Source organism: Artemia sp. Qi Xiang Cuo, chromosome 16 (genome assembly GCF_049724085.1).
Source record: "Artemia sp. Qi Xiang Cuo chromosome 16, ASM4972408v1, whole genome shotgun sequence".
Lineage (NCBI taxonomy): Eukaryota > Metazoa > Arthropoda > Branchiopoda > Anostraca > Artemiidae > Artemia > Artemia sp. Qi Xiang Cuo.
This window is the reverse complement of record NC_142809.1, coordinates 61,379,820-61,406,502: the sequence shown is the minus strand read 5'-3', so window position 1 is coordinate 61,406,502 and position 26,683 is coordinate 61,379,820. Positions and strand designations below refer to the sequence as shown.

At 32.1% G+C, this 26,683-nt stretch overlaps 1 long non-coding RNA gene across 1 annotated transcript in view; it reads left to right on the top strand.

The window, feature by feature from the left end:
• LOC148943149 (uncharacterized) overlaps positions 1 to 13,669 on the top strand; it is a 389,369-nt gene extending 375,700 nt beyond the window's left edge. The window contains exon 3 of the long non-coding RNA XR_016143115.1: positions 13,546 to 13,669. This is a non-coding gene — a long non-coding RNA (uncharacterized LOC148943149). The remainder of the gene's footprint in view (positions 1 to 13,545) is intronic.
• Positions 13,670 to 26,683: the final 13,014 nt, after the last annotated feature.

Genomic DNA, 26,683 nt, shown 5'->3' with positions numbered 1-26,683 from the left:
TCTTGCATTTCAATCAAATAAATTCAAAATGAACTTTGAAAAATCAAGAAAATGTAACTGTGACAAGGTAAACCATGACAACACTACTGAAATATTCCAACTCTTGCATTTCAACGAAAGAAATTCAAAATGAACTTTGAAAAAAAAAGAGAATGTAACTGTGACATGGTAAACCATTCTGTGACAAGGTAAACCACGACAGAACACTACCGAAATATTCCAACTCTTGCATTTCAATGAAATAAAACCAAAGTGAACTTTGAAAAATCAAGAGAATGTAACTGTGACAAGGTAAAGCCCAACAAAACACTACTGAAATATTCCAACTCTTGCATATCAACGAAAGAAATTCAAAATGAAATTATAAAAAAAAAGAAAATGTAACTGTGAAATGGTAAACCATTATGTGACAAGGTAAACAAAGACATAACACTACTGAAATATTCCCACTCTTGCATATCAATGAAATAAAACCAAAGTGAACTATGAAAAATCAAGAAAATGTAACTGCGACAAGGTAAAGCACGACAAAACACAACTGAAATATTCCAACTCTTGCATTTCAGTTAAAGAAAATCGAAATGAACTTTGAAAAATAAAGAGAATGAATCTGTGACAAGGTAAACCACGACAGAACACTACTGAAATATTCCAACTCTTGCATTTCAATGAAATAAAACCAAGGGGAACTTTGAAAGATCAAGAGAATGTAACTGTGACAAGCTAAACCACGACAAAACACTACTGAAATATTCCAACTCTTGCATTTCAATGAAAGAAATTCGAAATGAACTTTGAAAAATCAAGAGAGTGCAACTGTAACATGATAAACCATGACAAAACACTACCGAAATATTCCGCTTCCTGCATTTAACCGATATAAATCCAACATGAGCTTTGAAAAATTAAGAGAATGTAACTGTGGCAAGGTAAACCGCAACCTAACACGACACAAATATACCAACTCTTGCATTTCAATGATACAAATCCTAAATGAATTTTGAAAAATCAAGAGAATGTAACTGTGAAATGGTAAACCATTCTGTGACAAGGTAAACCACGACAGAAAACTACCGAAATATTCAAACTCTTGCATTTCAATGAAATAAAACCAAAGTGAACTTTGAAAAATCAAGAGAATGTAACTGCGAAAAGGTAAAGCCCGACAAAACACTACTGAAATATTCCAACTCTTGCATTTCAACGAAAGAAATTCTAAATGAACTTTGAAAAAACAAGAGAATGTAACTGTGACAAGGTAAACCATGACAAAACACTACTGAAATATTCCAACTCTTGCATTTCAACGAAAGAAATTCAAAATGAACTTTGAAAAAAAAAGAGAATGTAACTGTGACATGGTAAACCATTCTGTGACAAGGTAAACCACGACAGAACACTACTGAAATATTCCAACTCTTGCATTTCAATGAAATAAAAACAAAGTGAACTATGAAAAACCAAGAAATTATAACTGCGACAAGGTTTACCCTGACGGAACACTACCGAAATATTCCAACTCTTGCAATTGAACGATAAAAATTTAAAATGAACTTTGAAAATTAATCAGAATGTAACTGTGACAAGGTAAACCATGACAAAACATAACTGAAATATTCCAACTCTTGCATTTCAACGAATGAAATTCAAAATGAACTTTGAAAAATCAAGAAAATGTAACTGTGATAAGGTAAACTGCAACAAAACACTACTGAAATAGTGCAACTCTTGCATTTCAACTAAAGAAATCCAAAATGAACTTTGAAAAATTAAGAGAATGTAACTGTGACAAGGTAAACCACGACAAAACACTATTGAAATATTCCAACTCTGGTAGTTCATCAACAGAAATCCAAAATGAACTTTGAAAAATTAAGAGAATGTAACTGTGACAAGGTAAATCACAACAAAACACCACTGAAATATTCCGACTCTTGCATTTCAATAATAGAAATTTGAAATGAACTTTTGAAAAATCAAAATAATGTATCTGTGACAAGGTAAACCACGATATAACACTACTAAAATATTCAAACTCTTTCATTTTAATAAATACAATCAAAGTGAACTTAGAAAGATCAAGAGAATGTAAGTTCGACAAGCTAAATCACGACAGAACACTACTGACATATTCCAACTCTTGCATTTCAACGAAAGAAATTCAAAATGAACTTTGAAAAATTAAGAGAATGTAACTGTGACAAGGTAAACCATGACAAAACACTATCAAAATGTTCCAATTCTTGCATTTCAATGAAAGAAATCCAAAATGAACTTTGAAAAATCAAGAGAATGTAACTGTGACAAGGTAAACCGCAACAAAACACTACTGAAATATTCCAACTCTTGCATTTCAACGAAAGAAATTCAAAATGAACTTTGAAAAATCAAGATAATGTAACTGTGACATGGTAAACCATTCTGTGACAAGGTAAACCACGACAGAACACTACTGAAATATTCCAACTCTTGCATTTCAATGAAATAAAACCAAAGTGAAATTTGAAAGATCAAGAGAATGTAACTGTGACAAGGTAAACCCCGACAAAACACTAATGAAATATTCCAACTCTTGCATTTCAATGAAATAAATTCCAAATGAACTTTGAAAAATCAAGATAATGTAACTGTGACAAGGTAAACCACGACAGAACACTACTGAAATATTCCAACTCTTGCATTTCAATGAAATAAAACCAAAGTGAACTTTGAAAGATCAAGAGAATGTAACTGTGAAAAGCTAAATCACGACAAAACAATACTGAAATATTCCAACTCTTGAATTTCAACGAAATAAATTAAAAGTGAACTTTGAAAAATTAAGAGAATGTAACTGTCACAAGTTAAACCAAGACAAAAAACTACTTAAATAATACAACTCTCTCATTTTAAGGAAATAAATTCAAAATTAACTTTTAAAAACTAATAGAATGTAACTGTGACATGGTAAACCATTCTGTGACAAGGTAAACCACGACAATACACTACTGAAATATTCCAACTCTTGCATTTCAATGAAATAAAACCAAAGTGAACTTTGAAAGATCAAGAGAATGTAATTGTGAGAAGGTAAGGCACAACAAAGCACTACTGAAATATTCCAACTCTTGCTATTCAATGAAAGAAATTCGAAATGAACTTTTGAAAAATCAAGAGAATGTATCTGTGACAAGGTAAACCACGACAGAACACTACTAAAATATTCAAACTCTTGCATTTCAATGAAATAAAACCAAAGTGAACTTTGAAAGATCAAGAGAATGTAACTGTGATAAGCTAAACCACGACAAAACACTACTGAAATATTCCAACTTTTACATTTCAACGAAAAAAATATGAAATGAACTTTGAAAAATCAAGAGAATGTATCTGTGACAAGGTAAACCATGACAAAATAATACAGAAATATTCAAACTCTCGCAATTCAACGAAAGAAATTCAAAATGAACTTTGAAAAATCAAGATAATGTAAGTATGACAAGGTAAAGCACAACAAAACACTACTGAAATATTCCAACTCTTGCATTTCAACGAAAGAAATCAATTGGCCCAGAAACCTGTCTGGTTGGCCCAGAAACCTGCCTGGTTGCCCAAGACAGGTATTTCCATTTAGGTGTACCCACAGTATTTCCATACCCCTATTAGCCCAGAAACCTGTCTGGTTGGCCCAGAAACCTGTCTGGTTGGCCCAGAAACCTGTATGGCAAGTCAATGCAAATTCGCTATTAACTCGCCCACCACTATCAAACCATAACTACTCTAAGAGATCCTTCTACCATCAACATAATACTAAAACCTAACCGTCAATTTCACTGGCAAATCATTATAAGTCACTTTATTAAATCACACTGGTTTTTTTTTCGCTAGCAAGTCGACCCACAGTACAGCACTATAAGTAATCTAAGAAATCCTTCTCCCATCATCCCATTCCTCCACAAATATTTTATTCAGAGATTTCATGTTAAAAAAATCATCTTATCACTAATTACCACTTTTTTGCAAATGATAAACTATAGCTTCAAGCAAATTATTTACTTCTTGTAGAATAACATCTGTCGAATTTTCACCTAGATATGTGTAGCCTACTACCAGGAACCGGTGGGGGGGGGTCCTCGCTCGTAATTGCTAATCATTTTAAACCCCTTTTCCCCATCGTCAAGTACATGCTCCAAAAATATTTTATTCAGAGATTTCATGTTAAAAAGTTATCCAATCACTAATTACCCCTTTTCAAAATGCTTTTCAAAATGCTTGCTTTTCTGCTTTTCAAAATGTTCGTATTTGGAACTCTGTCAATTAACACTAAGAAGTGAATTGGGTAATCCTCTAGCAATAACAAAAGGCTTAGCAGTGATTACATGTAGTTTTTGAGCCATTGTTGGTGACAATTCAATCAGAGCAGAGTTGTGCAAACGGAATACCTTTTTGCAAATTGAGTTAGCTCTATGCAAATGAGATATCATTTTGATATCTCTAATAGTGTATGCGATACTGGGGCGAGATCTCAGATACTTTTAAGCTACAGGTTATTAACCGGATTTCATAGCTACAATATTCTCTTTGACACTAGCACAAGATGGACTAGAAGTATACACCATGTGAGGGAGTTCTGAATCTCTTTGAATAGGTGTAGAGGCGTACGCAAATAACATAAAGATTGCTATATGGCTGTTAGAATTCCATATGTACAATCTACTGTTGCCTCTTTAAAGGGTATAATCACATTTGAAATAGCACCCCACGCACTATCAGTGTGTATGAGGTCCCCTTTACCGAGAAGTGCAAGCGACTTTCAAGTCTTGTAGACTACGCAACATAGTGAGAAGCTAATTCTATTTAGTGGTCACATCAGGTTTTAATTTTTTGGTGCAAAAATTGTCAATAGAGATTTGAACCTATAAAAAGCTGACAATATTCCCAGCCTTTTGGACGAGAGGCAACAATTCAGCAGTATCATTAATAGCACCCCCCTCCCCCCCAGCAAATTTAGAGTCTGTACGAAGCACAAAACATATGTCCATCCTAGATCTACATGGGATGCAGCATCCATTACGACTAGAACTTCAGTGGCTCATTATCAGTTACTAAGGCAAAAACCTTTTTCTTGATCCCCCACTCAGTGGAAATTTTCTTAAGGTGAGCCTTAATAGGATCAGCAGTATATATATATATATATATATATATATATATATATATATATATATATATATATATATATATATATATATATATATATATATATATATATATATATATATATATATATAGTATATATATATATATATATATATATATATACTATCTCTTTAAACAAGCATATATATATATATATGTATCTCTTTAAATAAGCAATAATATGTAGATATATATAGTGATATATATATATATATATATATATATATATATATATATATATATATATATATATATATATATATATATATATATATATATATATATATATATATATATATATATATATATATCATACATGTATTATTACAATTAAAGCTAGATTATCCTATCTTAATTTATCTGTGACAGATAGCTCCTTTTCCTTGACAGAATTTTTCAGACTGAGAAAATTCACCCTATCTGGTCGACTAATGTAGCTTTGATAAAATCTGAACTTTTCATTAGAACATTATTTGTTGTGAACTTTTCATTCTCAGTTGGTAATAATTCACACGCATCTGAATCGGGAGCGGAAAATGAATTCTTGGGGATTAGATGCCAGGGTAAGATGTTACATAAGGATAAATAAAATCATTTATAGATGAAAGAATTCAAACCTGCAAATAATCTTGAAGATTTATTCTGAAAATTTACAGAATTTTCAACTAGAAGATTGTTCGCAGGAAATTTAGGGGGTTAGTGACCCATAAAAAATATCTGTTTTGATAATAGGTTTCGACATTTGGAATCGATATTTTTTTCAGTATGTTGATATCAAAAATCACTTAACAGTATTGGGTAATAAAGCATCACAATGTGTTAAAAATTTAACAGTTGGTGCTAAATTTGAGGTAGAACAGTTTGAGATACTGGTTTAAAATTAACTGACAAAGTAAATTTTTTTTTTTTTATATCTAATTGTTTATAAAAGACGTAATTGCACTGTTGTGTACTGTTCATGGTCGTACGGAAAGGGAGGCAGAGGGGGCACCTGCCCCCCCCCCTAGAACTTCAGATTTTAAAGAGATATTGTAGAAAAAGCAGCTAATAAATGTAGATTGTTAAAAAATCAGTAGATAAAAGGTAGATGGTTGAATATATTGCAAATAATCACCTGGGATTACAGAATAAAATTCAAATAAGATGCAAGTATCCATAATGTCTTGGAAAGATTTAGCTCTAATCCAAGAAGATTGATTAATGCTGAAGCTTATTGAGGATTTATGATTTTTGATTATTACTTATTAATAAATATTTCATAGGTGTGATAGAACTTGCTGGCAATGTAAGGTTTTGTGAACTGCCAATATAACTTCAGCCCCCCAGTTTTCATCATCGAATCGGCTGCCCCCCCCCCTAGAGAAGAAGCTACGTACGCCTATGGTACTGTTGTACCATGGTACTAAAACATGGGACTAAAATATGGGAAACCGACGAGAAGTGAAGTTTGGTTAATTCTAATGAAATAAAACAAAATAGCATGAAAATATAACAGTGTATCAATGGTCTTGGGCTGTATTTTTACACTAAAGCAGATCATGGGCAAAAGATTGATCTTAATCAAACCTTTTAAAGGGACGTTGGCCTCCCTTAACCTCAAAAAACTAGAGTTTAAATATTCTTCATATAGTAAGACACTCTTGTATATACAACGTCAGCTCTATAATCGCCAGGTAATAGAAATCTAGTCATTGCTTTTCTCGTGTCGCATTCCCGAGTGTTTCCCATATTTTAGAACAGTGCCCAATTTATTTACAGGGAATTTTTACCTGGAAAGTCGATCCTAATTAAGGATAAGTCTTGGTTCTGTATAATGAATAATATACCACTAACATGACGTATAAAAACTCTGAGAATTCATACTCAAGGAACATACCCGTAAATTTTTTTTTTTTGGGGGGGAATGATGAATAAAGAAATTTCAGGGTTAAATAAAAAAAAGGGTACTGTTCTATTTGATGGGACCCACGCAAGAAGTCAAGTTTGGTTAATACTAATGAAATAAAACAGGATAAAAATATAATAGTTAAGAAACAAATTACGGCTATATATTTTCAAATCAGGGGGGCGGGGGGTAAGGCCTATCAGACTTGAAATAGGTAGCCTAACCTAACTGAAGTAACTTCGTCACCCTACACCACGAAATCATTAAGTCCAAATAGTGTAAATGCAATGAAAAACGACTCTTTGCAATCTCAGCATATGATTTCTCAGTTGATTGAACCTGTTTGACTATGTTAATTAGCATCTTCACTATACAATATATCGCATGGCTTCCAGCTAACAGAACAATATCTTAAACCCTCCAGAAGTAAAATTAGGTTAATTCTAATGAAATACCCTTCATATAACCTTTAGTTTCATGGGCACCCATAAGCTGAATCCCAGGGGAAGGGGGGCAAACCTCGTCTAATTAGCAATTATAAGAAAATATACTAGAAATCTCCCAAAAACAATATCAACCTCAGCCCCCATAAGGCCGCCAGGGGGCGGGCGCCCCCTGCCCCCCCCTTTTGGGTGCCCATGGTTTGTTTATATAATAATATAAATTATCCAAAAAAATTGAAAATGATGGGGAGGGGAGTTGAGGACAGCCATATTAAATAATCTCTAGCCTACCCAACACAACCCGTAATGTGCAAATATATAGCCCAAACTATACAAGTCCAATACACTCTGTGTCAGTCCATAGGCACCCATAGACTGAATATTAGGGGGAGCTTAGCTGGTCTAATCGGCACTTCCAGTGCTGTATAATTGAAATCTCAAGACAAAATATCATAGGCAGCGCAATTGCGCTACCTAAGTAAAGAACGATGTGGGCACAATATATTTTTCTTTAGACCAGGGCACTTCGTATAGAAAGAAATATCATAGGAGCTTCACATGAGCTCATTGAGGGCAACCAGCTCCCCCTCCCCCACGTCAATCACGTCCCCAAACACATCCAATCAAAATTTTGAGATAGCCATTTTGTTCAGTTTTGTTTTAAGGTCCAGAAATTTTGAGTTTAAAAATGACAACCCCCCCCCCCCAAAACCCTCAGCGTAAGGGTGGTAAGTACTGCCCTGGGGGATATAAGTTTTTTTAAAGAAGGGGCGGTCGTATAAAACGCATTTGGAACTCAATTGATTGGTAATCATAAGCTCTAGTGTCCCTTTTAACAGTCAAAAGTGATTGGAGGTCATGCAGCCCCCCCCCCATACACCAATCATTTCCCCAAATACATTCAATCACAATTTTTGAGATAGCCATTTTGTTCAGGGTACTTTAAAGGTCCAGAAATTACTGGTCTTTTTAACAGTCAATAGTGATTGGAGGTAATGCAGCCCCCCGCACCCCCCCCCATACACAAATCATTTCCTCAAACACATTCAATCATAATTGTTGAGATAGCCATTTTGTTCAGTGCAGTTGAAGTGTATACAAATTATGTCTTTTAAGATACCGCCCCTCCCTATAGCCCTCAGGTCACGGGCTGTTAGTTACGCCCTGGAGGCATATAACGTTTTTATAGAAATGGGGGTCGTATAAACTTCAAAGACGGCTCATTGGATTGGTAATCAGAAGTTATACTGCTCTTTTTAAGAGTCAAAGTGATCAGAAGGCAAATAGACCCCCCCACACACACACACATGTCGTGTTTTTTAGAAATGTATCTGATAGAAATTTTATGATGACCATTTGTTGTCGTAGAAACTTCGAAAAGGGCCTAGTCGGTTGGTAACTGAAAGGGCTACTGCTATCTTTAATAGTCAAATGGGATTGAAGAGCAAACACCCCTCCCACGCCCATCATTTCCCCTAGCTGTTTTTTTCAAAAATAGTCACAAAGATCTCATAACACGGCCTTTGGGGTTGACACAACTCCCCAAAGTATGGGGATGAGGGTTTTAAGTTATGCTCCGGTGGAAATGAAAGGTTGTTATGAAGAGGGGGTATTGTGAACTTTAGAGGGACTCATTTGATTGGACATGCATACTTTTAGTTCCATTTTAAGAGTCAATCGTGATGGAGAGAAAATAGCCCCCCCCCCTCCGTGATATCCTCTTTTACCCAAACACATTCGATCGAAATTGTGAGACAGTCATTTTGTAGCCATAGAGAATATATGAGTCTATGAGTCCAAAGAGAATATAACAATGTCTTCAGTAATCAAATATAAGAAATATTTAGGCGGACGTTGAACTAAATCAAAAAAAAACTATGAGCATGTGAACTTTAAAAAGGTGACAAAGCAATATCTCAAGAACAATTTACATTTTTAAGGTAGATCTTTAAGAGCAAGTTGTGGGGGATTTTGAACTAGCCAGAAGGTAGTATTTGTATACATTTAGTACTACAACTTTAGTTACTGTAACTAATGACACTTAGAGTATTAAGGTGAAACTTCTAGGAAGTGTTTAGGCGAAACTTCAAATTAAATGAAAAAATTGTATAGATGTAGGTTTTCAAAAAGGCCTAAAAGCAATACCACATGCAACACATCTCTATAAGAGCTCGAAATATCATTGAAACATTTGAAAAAGCCCTTTCAATTCAAAATTAAAAGTTGGTCCTAGGGTCCTTTTTAAGAGTAAACAGAGACTGGAGAGCTATCAGTCTCTCAAGTCAATTCGTGTCACAAACCCATGGATAAAAAACTGTGTAGAAAAATTTTTTGTTCTGAATATTATAACTTTCAAAAAAATTGGGACTTTGTTAAATCGGTCATTTACTACCTCCACAAATATGCAAAATCTGATTGTATTATAGAAGAAAAAAACGAAACGATATAAAATGTTTTTTTTCTTGAAAATTTCTGTCAATAAAAAACTAAAGTAAATTAATATAAAAAAGCTATCCACACAAAAAAAAGCTTTTCAAAGAAAAATAAATGGCTCCATTTATGCACAAATGGACAAAAATTTAGCAAAGTAATGATCCACGAGTAACACTACCACAAATCACCATCAATAAATAAATAAAACTCAAAATAAATTAGAATAATAAGCGGAGCTAAATATCAAAATAAGTAAATTAAACTGACAATCCACGGTCATTTTTTTTTCAGCAAACCCTAAGTTATGTTCTGGTCTTGAGAAGGCATGGGGGTTGTCAGCCTAAGTAATGTTAATTTTTGCTCGTTTTGAGTTTGACTCGGCAATTTACTATAATTTCTTATCGTTATAAGTTTCATTTGATTGTGGATAGTGATGTGTGGTTGTTTTACTTTTGGGATATTATTCGACTCTATGTCTGCCCATTTTTAGATTACTCGAGCTCTTTATTTTTATCTTACAATTTATTCCTTGTAAAGTTTTTTTAAATTAATACAAATATATAACACAGTCATTCAGCCAGGGGGGAGGGGGCTAGCGCCCCCTTGCCCCCCCTCCCTTATGGGCGCCCAAGCGTCAGTCCAATGCAATCTATCCTCCATCACATGTCTTTGCAGATCAGAGACTGATTTTATGAGATATATCCTGAGCTCATTTCTCAAGTATTTATTGAATAATACACAAGCACCTCAAAAAATTCCCTGGGGAACAACTTTCCTTCAGTCAAATATCAGTGGTGGTTGGGTGACCGGGAATATATTTCAGGAATTTTTTTCGTAGGGATAAGTTTATTTTTATACGCTTTTAGGAAAAAACTATCAAACAAAAAGAGCAATTAAATTGCATGTTAAATATAGTAAATTTTAAAGCGTGAGGAGTCCTGGTAAAGGGATCAATTATTTTAATCAATAATACATTTACTATTAAAGTAGATTATACTTAAGTAACAGTGAAGAACAGTAACCATTTAACAAACACGGTACTTTTTTAATTCAACAACCTTACAAAAAAAAAAATAAATTAAATACAAATATGATAAATTAATAAATCTAAGTGTGGTCGATTGGTTGTTGGGTGGGAAAAGGTCGATGTTCGTATATACTTGGCTTTTTTCAGCTCGGCTCACAAGTAACGCTGCGGCACATCCCTCATCCACGTCCCTCAGCCCCTTCGCTCACCACAGGATACTAAATCTCATTAATTTTTTACCAAATTCTCTTTTAATAGCCCAGAGTATTGCGCCATTCATTTGCTCGTAATTTTGACTCTCTTAGATTTAATTTTTTGTACTAAACTTTTAATATACGTGATTTACTGAAATATTATTTATGATTTCATATTAAATTGATTTGGTTGTTGGATCATCCATTTATATTAATAAATAGTATTGATATCAGGTGGTCACATAAAGCCAAACAAAAATCACAGGCAGCGCAATAGCGCTGTCCATGTTAAGATGTAAGATAATTTAAAGCATGACCCCAGATCGTGTAACATTTTATTGTGACATAGATCCTACATTTAAGTAGTGGCCATATTTCAAGTATCAAAATATTTGAGAAATCTAAGGTTATAATCATTATTTTATCCATTTGGCATTCTTCGACAATGAATACCAAGAAAATATGATTCATGGCATGATTGTGGATTTGTGGCAGAGACCTCAAATTAACTAAAAATTTCCTGGGATGCCAATTTGAAGGGAAAATTAATTTCTAGAGTTTGGAAACTTATCTTCCCCTTTCTGCCTTTGTTTAAAAAAAGGAATTCTTTAAAAGTTATGCAAAAGCTTTTCTTCTGCAAATTAGAGGATTAGGGGAGTATTCATTAGAGGATTAGGGGAATATTCATTATTCATTTCCAGAGGGGGGGGGGGGCACACTGAATATCGTTTGTTTGTAGATAATGCCCTTCACAAGCCAACTTTGGTCTCAGAGTGCGGTATGATAAAAATGATAAGAATATAAACAGAGAATAGGTTGGTACCGCTTATACTTGTATACAAAATTCCTAAATTCTGAGAAATGTCCTACAAGTAGCGCTGGTATTGGGTAAAATGCAACTAGTTTCAATCATGATTATTATCACATTTATGTCATTTCTTTTTTTGGAGCTTGTCAAAAGACATACTTAGAAAAATTAAAATAGCAAGAATTCAGCAAGGTACCATATATATAGGCAGTCCTACATTTGTTGGTTAGCATGTGAATCCAAAACATTTGGAATAAGACGTTATCAGCGCTTATTAGGCATTTTAATGACAAATAAGAGTACAGAGTTTCAATTGAATACTGGAAATAATTAAAGGATTCTTGGAGCGAATATCCCTCTACCAAATTCCATAACCAAACTACAACTGATTTGACCTATCTAGTTATAGTACGAGTATCACTATAAAAAGCACTAAGTCTTTTTTTCTTTTCAATGATTTCTTTTTCAATAACAAAATTTTATTCACTGTATATCTACCTTTTAAGTCCTCAATGATTCCATTTCTGTCCTATTTTCAGATTTAAAGTGTGTTTCTATGTCCACATGTGAAAGGTCTAAAAAAAGGTAACTCGTTTAGAATTGAACATTTTAAATTATTAAAACAAGATACTTTTTTAAATATGATTAAGAAATTAGATTTTATTTTTAAAATATTTGTAAAGCAGAGAGGACGCTCCGGCCCCCCCCCCTAAGCGCCTTAACTGACTCCATGTACATATAGAATAAAAAAATGATCGGGGTGGGTTGACGAGTTAAGTATGTATGGTTGTATCAGTTTTGATAAGATTTTTGGAGAAACTAAACTTCCGATGGGGCGGGGGCGAACAGAGGTTGGGGGAGAGGGCAAACTGAGGGTGGGGCGGGGTCGTTGCCCCCCCCCCCCAGCTTCAAAGTAAATTAAACCCCGGGTCCTTAAATCCCTTCCTTCCCTTTTCTATAATGGAGATTCTTGCACATTACTGCATATTTTTGCTAAACATTTGATTTTATATTACTGTCTAAAGGGTAAATATGTGGTTACCAAAAGAAATTTCAGCTTTTAGCCTTGTTGATTGAACAACTCGTTGTTTATCTCTGAGATATATCAACATTTTGACCACCGTGTGACGTATACACGGGTATATTAAAAACCAGTCTGTCTTGTCTGATGTACATAGCAACTAACTAATCCAATCTTGATATTCCAGTACTAATATTGGGTAACAATTTGATTAATCGATATATCGATATATTGATTTTTTTAGTTTTGATATTTGATATATCGAAATCTATATAACGGATCAGTTTTTTGGTATCTCATAGATTTACCGAAGTTCAATAACTCAAATGGTAAATAATGGATATTTTTATAGCTTTTTTTTCAAAATTCAAATAATATAAAATCAAACAATAATAATAAAGCTCGATTGCTTAAATGAATATAATAAAAACCCAGATGTGGAATTATTCGGGCTCAGGAAGAGAAAAAAAAACTGCTGGCAATTCAAAAACATGGGCATGTCGGTTCCGCCGTTCAGTGATTATCTAACCAGCCTTGGTAACACTCTTGACTCTTTCAGAAGGGACACTGGTAGCGGACACAGACATGAATTTGATTGCAACTTCGTGCAGATGTTTTCGGGAACCCATAGCACGATACTTCCACCATTTGAGGGGACAAGTTTCTCTTGGAACTGTTTTAGGTAAGCTTACTACCATTATCATATAAATATATATATATATATATATATATATATATATATATATATATATATATATATATATATATATATATATATATATATATATATATATATATATATATATATATATATATATATATATATATATATATATATATATATATATATATATATATATATATATATATATATATATATATATTTTTTTATATATATATATATATATATATATATATATATATATATATATATATATATATATATATATATATATATATATATATATATATATATATATATATATATATATATATTTATATATATATATATATATATATATTTTTATATATATATATATATATATATATATATATATATATATATATATATATATATATATATATATATATATATATTATACATGTATCATTACAATTAAAGGTAGGTTATCTAAACTTAATTTATCTATGAAAGATAGCTCCTTTTCCTTGACAGAATTTTTCAGACTGAGAGATTCACCCTGTCTAATCGGCTTGTTTAGCTTTGATAACATTCAAACTCTTAAATTTTCATTAGAATATCTTTTGTTGTGAACTTTTAATTATTAGTTGGCTATGATTCACACGCATATGACTCAGGAGCCGGAAATGAATTCTTGTGAAAAACATGCAAGGTCAAGATGTAAGATACTGATAAATAAAATCATTTGTAGATGAAATAATTCAAACCTACAAAGAATCTCGAAGATGTATGCTGAACATTTGTTGAATTTTCAAGTGGTAGATTTTCTGCGGGGACTATAAAAGGTTAAAGGCCCCTTAAAAATATCGCTTTCGATAATTGATATTCGATATTCGATATCGATAATTTGTCCGAAATATCGATATCAAAAATCGCCCAACACTATCCAGTACTGCAGCGTCACAATGTTTACAAAACTTTAACAGCAGGTTGTAATTTTGAGATAGAACTGAATTTGATATACTGATTTAAATTAACTGAAAAATTAAAGGTTTTTTGTTTATATCTAATTATTGATAAAAGACAAAAATCTACTGTTGTGTACTGTTCCTTGGTGTACGGAAAGGAGGCCCCCCCCCCTAGAAGTTCAAATTTACACTATATATGGTAGAAAAAGCAGTTGAATTAAGGTAAATGGTTAAAAAAGCAGTTGATAAGAGGTAGATGGTTGAAAAAGCTGAAAAAAAAACAGCTGGAACGACAGAATAAAATTCAAACAAGAAGAAATTATACATAATGTCTTAGAAAGATTTATCTCTAATCCAAGAAGATTAATTAATGCTTAAGCTTATTGATGATTTATGATTTTTTGTGATTACTTGTGATTAATAAAACGATTAATAAATATTTCATAGGTATGATAGAAGTTGCTGCCAATGTAAGGTTTTGTAAACGGCCAATATAACTTCAGCCCTTCACCCTTCATCACAGACCCAGCTGCCCTCCCCGCCCCCCGAGAGACGACGTTATGTACTTTTGTTCCATGGTACTAAAATATGGGAAACGAGAAGTGAAGTTTGGTTAATGCTAATGAAATAAAACACGTTTACGCTAAAGTTTTTTCTTTACGCTAAAGTTTTTTATTGTTTTAAAAAATAAAGTTGTGTGACAGAATCAAAGTTTAGCGTAAAGAGCGAGGCGTTGAGGAGGGGACAGCCCCTTTCATATACGGAATAATTTCTGTTCGTTTTAAGTTTTAACGTCGTTCCTTACTTTCAATTAAAAAAACTTTTTTTTTTATTTAATTTCTGAAATTTTTTGAATTAATTCAGATTTTATTTTGGCTCACCATACATGAATAATTAGAATCAAATTTCCATATTAATTTTATTGTTTTGGCTAAATGGCTTTATCAAAATTTTGTTATGACGTAACTTATGAATTAACTTACGTAACGAACTTCTATATTTGTATGTTTTTATTCCGTATATTAGGGAGTTTACTCCTAGTCAATACCTCGCTCCTTACGTTAAAATTCGATTTTTTTTCGAATCACAAACCCCTGAATCACAAAGGCCGGTTAATTAGAATATATAGCTCTTTTGAAAGTACTAATTAAAAAATTTAGCGTAAAGGGTGGGGTATTGACTAAGGGACACACCCCTTCATATACGTAAAAGTTTCTGTTTATTTTAAGTTTTAATGTTGCTCCTTACTTTAAGTTGAAAAAACTTTTTTATTTAATTAATTTCTGATCGTTTTTTAAATAGTGCTAGGAAATGCGGCACCCCTTCATAAAACTGTCCCTTCCCCCACGGAAATATCCTCCAAGGACAGATCATCTCACCAGCCCCCCCCCCCCACCCGTAAAAAATCCCTCCTGAAATGTCTGCAAACTTCCCATTTACCAATAGTATAAGTAAACAGTGGGCAAAGTTCATAATTTGCAACCCTTCCTGCGGGAACTGTGGGGGATTAAGTCATCCTGAAAGACGTATTTATCATATTTTCGACTATGCTGAACAAAATGGCTATCCTAAAATGTTGATTGGGTGACTTTGGGAAAAAAATGAGCATGGGAGGAGGCCAAGTCGCCCTCCAATTTTTTTGGTCGCTTTAAAACGGCACTAGAACTTATAATTTCCGATCAGATAAGCCCTCTCGCGATATTATAGGACTACTAGATTAATACGATTACCCCTCGGACGATAAAAAAACAAAACAAAAAACAAACAAATAAACACGCATCCGTGATCTTTCTTCTGGCAAAAAATACAAAATTCCAAATTTTTGCAGATAGGAGCTTGAAACTTCTATACAAGGGTTTTCTAATACGCTGAATCTGATGGTGTGATTTTCATTAAAGTTCTATGACTTTTAGGGGCTGTTTCCCCTTTTTTTGAAAATAAGGCAAATTTTCTCCGGGAAAAATTTGTCTCGCGTAACTTTTGATATGTAAAACTAAACTTAATGAAACTTATATATTTGAAATCAGCATAAAAATCTAATTCTATTGATGTATCTATTGGTATCAAAATTATTGGTTTTAGAGTTTTGGTTACTATTGAGCCGAGTCGCTCCTTGCTTACAGTTCGTTACCACGAACTGTTTGATTGAGCTTAGTGAAGCAACAAATAGTAGTAGTATCTATACTATTGATTGTAAAAATACATGAAAAAATACATTGAATTGCATAAGAAAACCCACGTCTTTGACACTATATTTAGACATGTGCATTTTTTAATTGTTTGATTGACGTGTGTGGGGAGATTACTTTCCTTGTCACCTTTTCAGAGCATGTACTTATGGATACCTTTCCAAGCAACGTGATTAAACACGCTTTTACAATCGGAATTATTTGATTGACATTTGCAAAAAGGGATAAGGAATTCGCAAATTGGACGCTATGAACGATATTAATTAATGTTTGAATAATAGGAGTGTGATTGATTCTAATTAGTGATTGGATAATTTTTTAACAAGAAATCTCTCAATAAAATATTTGTGGAGGGATGGAAGAGAGTTTTGCTTGCCTTTCGTTGGTATCTTTCCAAACGAGCGGGGATTTCCCTCCGGTTCCTAAACATTGCAAAAAAGATAACAGTATGAGCGGGGATTCCCCACACAAGTTTGTTTCAACTCCAAGTTTTTCAACCAGACTGTTTTTTTTTAGCCAATAACCACTTTTTACGGAGCCAATCAGAGACATCGGAGCATGGAAGATGGAGGAGAAAAAGGGTTAAAGTAATTAGCAGTTACGGTAACCCTGAAGAATCTGTTAATTCATACCTTATTTATTATAAATTTGGAAAAATATCAATCTATGAAAATGGTTAACAATGATAAAATGGTCTTATGACTTGACCTAGCTTTACTTCTTTGATGTGTTCTGTATAATATACAAGTGGCGTTTGAACAGTGTTGTCAGTTTAAAATAGGGTCCAACGTTATAGTATTCTAAAAAGTTGATACTAAGAGAGATGTAGATGGCAAGAAAATAATTTTAATAAAGAAATTCAGAACAAACCATAGAAATCCTTGCAAATCAAGTAGTAAGGTGTATGTGAGTACGAACCATCAAGGATCATAAGCATCAATGACCCTTACCAGCAGAGACATCAACCCTCCATAGGTCCCCTACCCCCAAACTCGAAGGGCACCTCCTCCTTCCAAAGTTTTGGGCCCCCTCCCCCCATTTTTTTTTATTTTTATTTTTTTTGACAATTGACATTTTTTCTTATAACAAGTATCATTCATTAAGATCAGAGCTTTCAAATTTGAAACTTAAGTCCATTTAAGGATCAAAAATAAAACTATTTCCGTAAAATCTGAGCTAATTAGGGTTTTTGACCGTAAACTATAGTTTCTTGTAAGAAAATTATGGAAAATACAATTCTTTGGTTTAAATGTGAAACTTAAGTCCATTTTTGGATCAAAAAAAATAAACTATTTCTGTAAAATCTGAGCTAATAAGGGTTTTTGACCGTAAACTCTAGTTTTTTGTAAGAAAATTATGGAGAATGCAATTCTCTGGTTCAAATGTGAAACTTAAGTAATTTTTAGGATCGAAAAATAAAACTATTTCTTTAAAATCTGAGCTAATTAGGGGTTTTGACCGTAAACTATAGTTTTTTGTAAGAAAATTATGGAAAATACAATTCTCTGATTCAAATGTGAATCTCAAGTCCATTTTTGGATCGAAAAAATAAATTATTTCTTTGAAATCTGAGCTAATAAGGGTTTTTGACGTAAACTCTAGTTTTTTGTAAGAAAATTATGGAAAATACAATTCTCTGATTCAAATGTGAAACTTAAGTCCATTTATGGATCGAAAAATAAAACTATTTCCGTAAAATCTGAGTTAATAATGGGTTTTTGACCGTAAACTCTAGTTTTTTGTAAGAAAATTATGGAGAATACAATTCCCTGATTCAAATGTGAAACTTAAAATCAAATTTCTTTAAAATCTGAGCTAATAAGGGTTTTTGACCTTAAACTCTAGTTTTTTGTAAGAAAATTATGGAAAATACAATTCTCTGGTTCAAATCTGAAACTTAAGTCCTTTTTTGGATCGAAAAAATAAACTATTTCTGTAAAATCTGAGCTAATAAGGGTTTTTGACCGAAAACTAGTTTTTTGTAAGAAAATTATGGAAAATACAATTCTCTGATTCAAATGTGAATCTTAAGTCCATTTTTGGATCGAAAAAATAAATTATTTCTTTAAAATCTGAGCTAATAAGGGTTTTTGACCGTAAACTCTATTTTTGTGTAAGAAAATTATGCAAAATACAGTTCTCTGGTTCAAATGCGAATCTTAAGTCCATTTTTGGATCGAAAAAATAAATTATTTCCTTTATATATGAATTATAATGGGCTTTTGATCGTAAACTAAAGTTTTTTGTAAGGCAAGTACTGAGCTCGCAATTCGATGGTTAATTCGTGACACCCTAGTACTTTTTTGGATCGAAAAATAAAGCTGTATACTTTGAATATGGGTTACTATGGGTTTTTTGCCTTTAACTCTAGTTTGACTTAAGAAAATGATGGAAAATCAATTATCTAATTCAAATGCGAATCTTAAGTCCTCTTCAGGATCGAAAAATAAAACTATTTCTTTAAAATCTGAGCTAATTAGGGTTTTTGACCGTAAACTATAGTTTTTTGTAAGAAAATTATGCAAAATACAATTCTCTAGTTCAAATGTGAAACTTAAGTCCATTTTTGGATCGAAAAAATTAACTATTTCTGTAAAATCTGAGCTAATAAGGGTTTTTGACCGTAAACTCTAGTTTTTTTGTAAGAAAATTATGGAAAATACAATTCTCTGGTTCATATGTGAAACTTCGGTCCTTTTTAGGATCGAAAAATAAAACTAATTCTGTAAAATCTGAGTTAATAGGGATTTTTGACCGTAAACTCTAGTCTTTTGTAAGAAAATTATGGAAAATACAATTCTCTGATTTAAATGTGAATCTTAAGTCCATTTTTGGATCGAAAAAATAAATCATTTCTTTAAAATCTGAGCTAATAAGGGTTTTCGACCGTAAACTCTAGTTTATTGTAAGAAATTTATGGAAAATACAATAAAAAGCAAACTATTTCTTGAATTCACCGCTTGGATACACAATACAGAAATTTAATTCGGGAAATTCTGAAAAAAAATTAGCCGAGGTTACTCTTGAGGGGGGAATTTTCATGGAAAGGGGGACGGGTCTTTTTATATGAAAACCACTTCATTCGTGGCCCCGCCCCCCTCCCCCGCGATCAGAAATTGAATTATAAAAAAGTTTTTTCAACTGAAAGTAAGGAGCAACATCAAAACTTAAACGGGCAGAAATAGAGGCTGTTTCCAAAGATTTAGAATTCATTATAAAAATTTTTAACAAAAAATCTCCGAATAAAATATTTTTGGAGGGATGGGAGTGGAGTGTCATAGAGTACTTATAGTGCTGTACGTTGGGCCGACTTGCTAGCGAAAAACCCCGTGTGAATGACTTGAAATAAACATTTTTAATAAGAAATGGCTGAAAAGTAATTTGGGGGGGATGGGTATTAGTCTCTCATAGGCGTGTGTTGTCTGAAATCTATAAAAATAAACTATTTCCGTAACATCTGAGCTAATAAGGTTTTTGACCATAAACTATAGTTTTTTTTGTAAGAAAACTATATAAAATACAAATCTATGGTACAGCTCTGAAACTTAAGTCTATTTTTGGATTGAAAAATAAAACTATATCCGTAAAATCTTAAATAACAATTCAATTTTGTTTTTTAATAAAAACAAACTTTTTTTTAAAACTTCGAAATTTTTCAACTTTTTTTTTTTTCTTTTTGTACATATCTTAAAATCTCAAAATATGCTCACGGTTCTAACAATTGTGCTCTATGATTGGTCAGAGACTCGATGGCGCTTTCCCACTGGTATTCTATGACCGGTTATCGACACTACCTAGTCTATTGAATGTATTAAATCAGTATTTTTTACGCAGTGGAACGATAAACACATAAGTCATATCTTTAAAAACAAGTGAAGATGGAACATTGTAATAGAGTGTGTTCACATAACAAGGTTATTGTAGCATTGAATGCCGACAAGGAGAAGTATTTAAAGTATGAAACAAGTACAAGTGGTAGCACTAAAAAAATAAAATATGCAAAGTCGACATGGCTTTATTTCATTTTTTAAGGTTAATTTAGACGAGGTTACGTGCGCGCACGTAACCTCGTCTAAATTAACCTTAAAAAATGAAATAAAGCCATGTCGACTTTGCATATTTTATTCAACATATCCGAGAATTGATGCTGAAAAAGCATAGAGTTTGCTACTTACTTACTTAAATTTTTTTTTCATAATTTCTTGAATTAAATTTCTGCATTGTGCATCCAAATGGCGAATTCAAGAAAGAGTTTGTTACTTACTTGCGATGTTTTCATACTTTCTTGAATGAAGTATCTGTATTGTGTATCCAAGAGGTGACTTCAAGAAAGAGTGTGCCCGCACGTAACCTCGTCTAAATTAACCTTGAAAAATGAAATAAAGCCATGCCGACTTTGCATATTTTATTCAACATATCCGAGAATTGATGCTGAAAAAGCATAGTTTGCTACTTACTTACTTACATTTTTTTTCATAATTTCTTGAATTAAATTTCTGTATTGCGCATCGAAATGGCGAATTCAAGAAAGAGTTTGTTACTTACTTGCGATTTTTTCATAATTTCTTGAATGAAGTATCTGTATTGTGTATCCAAGAGGTGACTTCAAGAAAGAGTGTGCGCGCACGTAACCTAGTTTAAATTAACCTTAAAAATGAAATAAAGCCATGTCGACTTTGCATATTTTATTCAACATATCCGACAATTGATGCTGAAAAAGCATAGAGTTTGTTACTTACTTACTTACATTTTTTTTTCATAATTTCTTGAATTAAATTTCTGTATTGTGCATCCAAATGGCGAATTCAAGAAGGAGTTTGTTACTTAATTGCGATTTTTTCATAATTTCTTGAATGAAGTATCTATTGTGCATTCAAAAGGTGACTTCAAGAAAGAGTATGTTACTTACTTACAAATATTTTCATATTTTCTTGAATGAAATATCTTTTTTGTGTATCCAAGAGGTGAATTCAAGAAAGAGTTTGTTACTTACTTACTTACTTACCTAGTTTATACTTACTTACAATTTTTTCATAATGACATATCCAATAACAGATGTTTATAAAGATTTTATTCATTCTGATGCCTAGATTTTTTCAATGTTACCACAAGTGTCTGACAATAGATGTGTGCAAATTCCTTTTATCACATCTCCTATATTTTAATAGACATTCTAAACTTTTGATATGCTAGCTTTCTCTAAAAATAATGAACACATAACAGTGTAATGCATAATATATTTTTAATGAAATAATGCTATGTAGAATATTAATACAAAATTATATTATGACACATAGTCATACACATGTTCACTCTTAAACATTCAGAAACGATGGTCCCATGATATAGAATAGTTTTTACCATGTCTAATGCATTTATCACGATCAGCTATGTCCTTAGGTATCCAGTGCGCGAAGAACCTGACCTCGTCTTCAGGACGATGATAAACCCCTTCAAATTTAGTACACTTAAATTCTTCTAGATTGAAAAGTAGAATCCTAGGGTCACACTTTTGAATTAAGACTTTATCTGTAGGTGAATTATCCCTTACATATAGTGCTTCGACCCCGAAAAAGCTGCAAACTTAACTGATTTCCTCCTGGACATTTCTCAATTCCTGGCTACTATTATTAAGTGGTGTAATCACTCTATCGTAGAATCCCAGTCTGTTTATACGATGTAATGTAGTACTCAACAAGCTTTTATCATACTGAAACATGTTAAAGTTCACTAATCAATAATAACAGTCAATTTCGTTGAGTTCCTTTGATAATAATGAAAATACATATTCAGATATAACTCGGTAAGATGATTTTTTCAAAGAAATGAACTCGGTATCATCGAGTCCTATCATCTCGGAAACTATTAATTTAGTTGTTAAGAAGAGAAATACATCATCAAACTTTTATACCTTTGCTCAAGGTTGAATGGAGTTATTGCTAGGGGGATGACTCCTAAAACCATCTGAATTCATTGTGGGGAGGAGTCATAAAACCCTTAGAATTCATTGCGGGGAGGAGTCATAGAACTCTCGGTATCTATTGCATGCAAATGAAGTCTGGAAATTACAATTTTTTTTTATAATTTCTGTATTGTGTATCCAAGAGGTGAATTCAAGAAAGATATTTTGTCATTTTAAGATACGTACAAAAGAAAAAGATAAAAAATAAATATAGTTGAATAGTTTCGAAGTTTAAAAAAAATAGTTTGTTTTATGAAAAAAAATATTGAATTAGAACCATCAGTCCTCATCATTATGAGTATCCAAAACTGGACTTAAGTTTCGCATTTGAACTAGAGAATTGTATTTTCCATAATTTTCATACAAGAAACTAGAGTTTACGGTCAAAAACCCCTTTTTAGCTCAGATTTTATGGAAATAGTTTTATTTTTCGATCCAAAAATAGACAAGTTTCACATTTGCACCAGAAAATTGTATTTTCCATAATTTTCTTACAAAAAACTAGAGTTTACGGTCAAAAACCCTTAATAGCTCAGATTTTACGGAAATAGTGTGTCTGACAATAGATGTACGCAAATTCCTTTCGTACATCTCCGATGTTTTAATGGACATTCTAAACGATTGATATGCTGGCTTACTCTAAAAAATAATGAACACATAACAATGTAATATTTTTAATGAAATAATGCAATGTAGAATATTAATACAAAAATATATTATGATACATTATTAATATCAATGATTAACTTTGAACATTTTGAATCTGTTCCATAAAATAGTTCACCATGTTATCTCTTGATATTGTAGTTATTGTCTTCTCTTAGTTCGTAATCAGTAGAATTATCATTAGTCCATTTTGAATTATACACAATTTTTACTGGTGTCTCATGAACAGGCTCAATATGCTTTTCGTCTTTGGTATTATTTGATTCATTGACTGTTTGATCAATGCCAGTAACGTTTGCTGGTGCTTTGTTTTTCATCGTTTCTTCTTTATATTCCTTAGTGATATTTTTTGACAATGCCATTTTTATTTTTCTGGCAATTTCACTGTCTATTAACACATTATTTTTACACAGGTAACAGTTTCGGCACGTAAACAAGATATGGTTTACGATATTAGTAGCAGAGTTATTAGCCTTTCTTTTATTAGCCTTCCGTTGAATGCTAATACCCGAAAGCTGATGATTGGGTGTATCCGTAGGTAATGTGTTACCTGCACCAGCAGCAAGGAGTTGTCCTCTATCATCAATAATTATTTTTATGTTAGCATTCTCTTTGAGTGCAATCATCTCTGGAGATCTCAATCTCGCATAACCACCATCATAAGAGTTGAATTTTTTCGGTATTCCAAAGAAATTTAATTCCTTACTGTCATAACAATACATGCATACATTTCCAATAGTGCTACCACTTGTACTTGTTTCATAGTTTAAATACTTCTCCTTGTTGGCATTCAATGCTACAATAACCTTGTTTTGTGAACAGACTCTATTAAAATGTTCCATCTTCACTTTTTTTTTAAGATATGACTTATGTGTTTATCGTTCCACTGCGTAAAAAATACTGATTTAATACATGCAATAGACTAGGTAGTGTCGATAACCGGTCATAGAATACCAGTGGGAAAGCCACATCGTGTCTCTGACCAATCATAGAGCACAATTGTTAGAACAGTAAGCATATTTTGACATTATAAAATATGTACAAAAGGAAAACAAAATAAATGAAGTTGAAAAATTTCGACGTTCAAAAAAACAAGTTTGTTTTTATGAAAATTTTTTTTTGAATTATTGGTTCAGATTTTACGGATATAGTTTTATTTTTAAATCCAAAAACAGACTTAATTTTCACACCTGTACCAGAGAATTGTATTTTCCATAATTTCTTACAAAAAAAACAAGAGTTTACGTTTAAAACCCTTATTAGCTCAGATTTTACGGAAATAGTTGATTTTTATAGGTTTCAGACAACACACGCCTATGAGAGACTAATACCCATCTCCCCCAAAACACTTTTCAGCCATTTATTATTAAATTTTTTTATTTCAAGTCATTCACACGGGGTTTTCCGCTAGTAAGTCAGCCCAACGTACAGCACTATAAATACTCTATGACACTCCAATCCCATCCCTCCAAAAATATTTCATTCAGAGATTTCTTGTTAAAAATTTTTATAATGAATTCTAAATCTTTGGAAAAAGCCTCTATTTCTGCCCCTTTAAGTTTTGATGTTGCTCCTTACTTTCAGTTGAAGAAACTTTTTTATAGTTCAATTTCTGATCGCGGGGGGGGGCGGGGCCACGGGTTAAGTTTTTCTCATTTAAAAATACCAGTACCCTGTTCCATGGAAAATTCCCCCCTCAAGAGTAACCCCGTCTAAATTTAGTTTTTTCATAATTTCCTGAATTAAATTTCTGTATTGTGTATCCAAGAGGTGAATTCAAGAAAGAGTTTGCTTTTTATTGTATTTTCCATAATTTCCTTACAAAAAACTAGAGTTTACGGTCAAAAACCCTTTTTAGCTCAGATTTTAAAGAAATGATTTATTTTTTCGATCCAAAAATGGACTTAAGATTCGCATTTGAATCAGAGAATTGTATTTTCCATAATTTTCTTACAAAAAATTAGAGTTTACAGTCAAAAACCCTTAGTAACTCAGATTCTACAGAAATAGATTTATTTTTCGATCCTAAAAAGGCCTTAAGTTTCACATTTGAACAAGAAAATTGTATTTTCCATAATTTTCTTACAAAAAACTAGAGTTTACGGTCAAAAACCCTTATTAGCTCAGATTTTACAGAAATAACTTATTTTTTCGATCCAAAAATGGACTTAAGTTTCACATTTGAACTAGAGAATTGTATTTTGCATAATTTTCTTACAAAAAACTATAGTTTACGGTCAAAAACCCTAATTAGCTCAGATTTTAAAGAAATAGTTTTTTTTTTCGATCCTGATAAGCACTTAAGATTCACATTTGAATCAGAGAATTGTATTTTCCATAATTTTCTTACAAAAAACTAAAGTTTACGGTCAAAAACCCTTATTAGCTTAGATTTTAAAGAAATAATTAATTTTTTCGATCCAAAAATGGACTTAAGATTCTAATTTGAAACAGAGAATTGTATTTTCCATAATTTTCTTACAAAAAACTAGAGTTTTCGGTCAAAAAGCCTTATTAGCTCAGATTTTACAGAAATAATTTATTTTTTGAATCCAAAAATTGATCTAGGATTTACATTTAAATTAAAGCATTATATTTTCAACAATGTTCCTGCAATAAACTATAGTTTACAGTCAACAGCCGTTATTAGCTTAGACTTTAAAGAAATAAGTTATTTTTTCGATCAAAAAATGGACTTAAGTTTCACATTGGAATCAGAGAATTGTATTCTCCATAATTTTCTTACAAAAAACTAGAGTTTACAGTCAAAAACCCATTATTAACTCAGATTTTACGGAAATAGTTTTATTTTTCGATCCATAAATGGACTTGAGATTCACATTTGAATCAGAGAATTGTATTTTCCATAATTTTCTTACAAAAAACTAGAGTTTACGGTCAAAACCCCTAATTAGCTCAGATTTTAAAGAAATAGTTTTATTTTTCGATCCTAAAAAGGACTTAAGTTTCACATTTGAACCAGAGAATTGCATTCTCCATAATTTTCTTACAAAAAACTAGAGTTTACGGTCCAATACCCCTATTAGCTTAGATTTTACAGAAATAGTTTTTTTTCGATCCAAAAATGTACTTAAGTTTCACATTTGAACCAAAGAATTGTATTTTCCATAATTTTCTTACAAAAAACTATAGTTTACGGTCAAAAACCCTTATTAACTCAGATTTTACAGAACTATTTTTATTTTTTATCCTTAAATGTACTTAATTTTAAAATTTTAAAGATATGATCTTAATTATTTATACTTGTT